This window comes from Atta colombica, unplaced genomic scaffold (assembly GCF_001594045.1).
Source record: "Atta colombica isolate Treedump-2 unplaced genomic scaffold, Acol1.0 scaffold89, whole genome shotgun sequence".
Classification (NCBI taxonomy): Eukaryota; Metazoa; Arthropoda; class Insecta; order Hymenoptera; family Formicidae; genus Atta; species Atta colombica.
In genome coordinates, this window is record NW_017259582.1 from 1347496 (window position 1) to 1351231 (window position 3736).

At 28.5% G+C, this 3736-nt stretch overlaps 1 protein-coding gene across 2 annotated transcripts in view; it reads right to left on the bottom strand.

Moving 5' to 3' along the window:
- The window catches only part of LOC108693256 (protein SMG9), a 27293-nt gene extending 24142 nt beyond the window's left edge, over positions 1-3151 (bottom strand). For both annotated transcript variants that reach the window (XM_018202112.1, XM_018202111.1), the window contains exon 1: positions 3049-3151. The gene's annotated coding sequence lies outside the window, so the exon portion shown is untranslated. The remainder of the gene's footprint in view (positions 1-3048) is intronic.
- Positions 3152-3736: the final 585 nt, after the last annotated feature.

The window sequence follows — 3736 nt, forward strand, 5'->3', positions numbered from 1 at the left end:
TCAATAATACATGGAAACTCAATTTTTTAAAAATGGTTTGAATTTGAATCTGTAGTGCTAGCCGTAGAAAGAGATTAATCCCAAAGACATTTGTTCAGAATGATGAGGACAACATATATCCAAAATTTAATCAATTTAATATAATTTAAACAATATAATTAAAAAGCTAACTTCCATGAAGTTGATATAGAACTCTTTAAAAATAATAGTATAATCGAGTAATACTTGATGTTGTCTTTTAAGAATTAAAATGAATTTTAATTTCATATATATATATATAATAGAATAATGAATCATGAACAAAATTTGAAACGATTTTAATACTTTTTGAATACTTAGCTTCTTCAATTTTGTGGTTAACATTCTATATCAATCTATGATTAGAAACAATATATCTTAACATCGTTAACATAATTAAAATTTTTAATTAAATTGAATAGCATAGATCATAGTTCAATAAATGCAATTCTGCCAGAGAGACCATCTCGGTTTGTACAAGTTAATGAAAATCCTTGATATCAGTAAAAGTTGATAGTATAAGATGTATCGTATATGTATTACAGTTTTGTAAAATTCACTTTGTAAATTCACTCTCTTTAAAAAAAAAATTCAGAAATTTCATACACTGACAAGGGACCATTTTGGATTGTACAAGTTTGTGAAAATATTTGATATCAGTAAAAGTTGACAGCATAAGATGTAAATTATGAGAAAAGACAAGAGCGTATAGATTCCAAGAAATTTAGTGCATGGTAAAAGAATGACTAATATCTAAAAAAATATTGATTTATCTAAAAAATGTTTGAGACAAAAATAATAGAGTTTTAGAAAAGTTATCAAATGATGATATTAATTTGACTTTGGAAAGTGCTTTCGAAATCAATACAAAAATCTTAAACGAACCAGTGTTCTGGAAACGTTTCAACGTTAGCTATAAAGATGTGCTATAAAAAATAGGGAGTTTAAGATTTTTGTGTTGATTTTAAAAGCATTTTCCAAAGTCATTTCAAAATCAAATTAATATCATCATCTGATAACTTTTCTAAAACTCTATTATTTTTGTCTCAGGCATTTTTTAGATAAATCAATATTTTTTTAGTCATTCTAGAACTTTTACCGTAACACTATAACACTAAATTTCTTGAAACTTATGACCGATACAATCTTGCCTTTTTCCTTATCTTACTTCTTATGCTGTCAACTTTTACTGATACAAAGATTTTCACAAACTTGTTGTACAATGATTCCTTGTCAATGTATGAAATTTTCGAGCATTTTTTTTAAAAAGAGTGTGATGAATTTTACAAAACTGTAAAATACATATACAATACATTATCAGACATATGTTAATTATAACAATATCTAGAAAAATTTCATTAATTTTTTATCGCCGTTTTAAAGATATATTGGTAGGGGAAGTGGAGGAATTATGCGCAGCGAGTAATTGTACACATCCTGGTACTTTTTCAATAGATGAAGACATCACCGTGGTGAAATTTTTACGTAGGAGGTCTCTTAGTATAAGATATAACTACAAAAGAAACATAAATACATTGCTAGCCAGAGAAATACAAAAAAGTGAAATCACATCTTTTCTTGTTATTTTAGCATTTAGAAAATAAGATGGTAAGTCCGTATTTTTAATTTGTTTGTTTAAAGTTGCATACGTTATTAAAGTACGTTATTATATGTGCATCTTTTGAGCTTATTTATTAAGTTCGGTTAGGAATTGTTGAAGTAATCGTATTTCATATCGAGTCAGATCGCGGCGGACAAGCGTTTTGAAAGTGCGCACAGTTATCTTCCATATACTGTATGATTAGCACCAATTTTTGTTTCTTCTTGACCTTACTATTTTATTTTGCTATTTCATTTTGCCAAAGTCTATGTGTATTATTATATATATTCGTTTTGTATTTTTTCTTAATATATACAATATATGTTTAAAATATATTTATGTTGCAATATAATGAATATATTTTCTGTCAATATTCCACAATTCATTCATTTTTTACGATTTTTGTTTTGTGCACAATTACTCAACGCACGAGAAATTTTTTCGCTTTTTCCTCTTGATTAAATACAATCTTATTGTAAGAAAATCTGTTCGATATGAGGATATGTAATGGTAGAAGAATGTTTATAGTTTCTATTTTCATATTTATATATTATATACTTTAAACTTGGAAAACCATTCTAGAGCAATAAATTTCCCTTAGAATTATGCATAATGTTTCCCCATTTTTCCCTAATTATTTAGAATACTCCACTCCACCTAAAATCTTAATCAAAATTATTCGATGCGTCTTCATTTAAAACCAAACCAAAGAATCTTGCAGAAAAATGCGGCGATCAACCTCATGAGTCGAATTACTAAGCGTTAAAGTTAGAGACTTCAGAAGTTAAGATATCCTGACTCAATATAGCACTATGTATACATTCTGTATTAATTACACAAATTCACTGTTTTAAAAACAAATTCTCTGCGTCACAAAATACAAATTCACTGCTATAAAAACACAAATTCTCTGTTTCACAAACAAATTTACTGCTTTAAAAACAAATTCATTGCTAATACAAAGAATTTGTGTGTTTAAAGCAATGAATTTTTGTTTTTAAAGCAGTGAATTTGTTTTTTAAGCAGTGAATTTGTGTTTTTAAAGCAATGAATTTGTATTTTTAAAACAGTGAATTTGTGTAATTAAAGCAGAACGTATACATAGCGCAATATTGAGTCGGGATGACAGATACTTTAACCTCTAAAGTCTCCAATTTTAACGATTAATAACTTAAATTCACAAAGCCGACCGCTGCATTTATTGCCAGATTCTTTTGAGTAAAAATGCGTCAAATGACTATATTTTTATTAAAATTTTAGGAGTGGTGGAGTGATAATATATTCTAAATAATTATAGATATATTAAATTCTAAAAAATACATGTCTGAAATTTCTTATTACAAGATAATTGTGTGTGTGTGTGTGTGTGTGTGTGTATGTATGTGTGTATTTATTTTAGCCACTTCAAAAATCAATAAAATTATACTCACTTAACGCGATTTTATTTGAAATGAACAAATCGAAAAAACATCACTTCGCTCGCGATTACAAGTATGTCAATTCGAAAACGGTTTACGCCATCAAGATTAACGCCATCAGTCGGCGGCCTAGTGCGACAATAGTACACACTTAAGGTGCCTTTTCATACTGACGCTCAACGCTCATTTTTGGCGTCAAAATAAGTCACGTGATAGAATTGATGAATCTCAAATTTATCAATCGAAGTCCTTCGTTTCCTTCTTTTTCATGAAATAAAGAACTCTGATTGGTTGAATTTCTTATGTGTTATGCATTATGCATAGTGTATAAGGGAGTCATCCAATCAAAATTCTCCTTTTTTATAAAATGGGAGGAAAGGAAAGAGTTTGATTGGTTAATTTACTTATGCTCTTGCATAATGCATGAGGCATAACAAAATCAACCAAGAGTCCTTTATTTCAGGGAAAGAAAGGAAATAAAGAACTTTAACTTCATTTTCTTGTGCATTATGTGCTATGCATTATGCAAGAGTCTATGCTCCCTGCTTTATGGCCGCAGCACAGATTCTTGTATAATACATAACGCATAATACATAATGCATAAGCAAATCAACTAATCACAATTTTTCCATTTCCCTCAGTTCATGGAAAAGATTTTCGATTGGTTGATTCTCTTATGCACTATGCATTATGCAAGAGC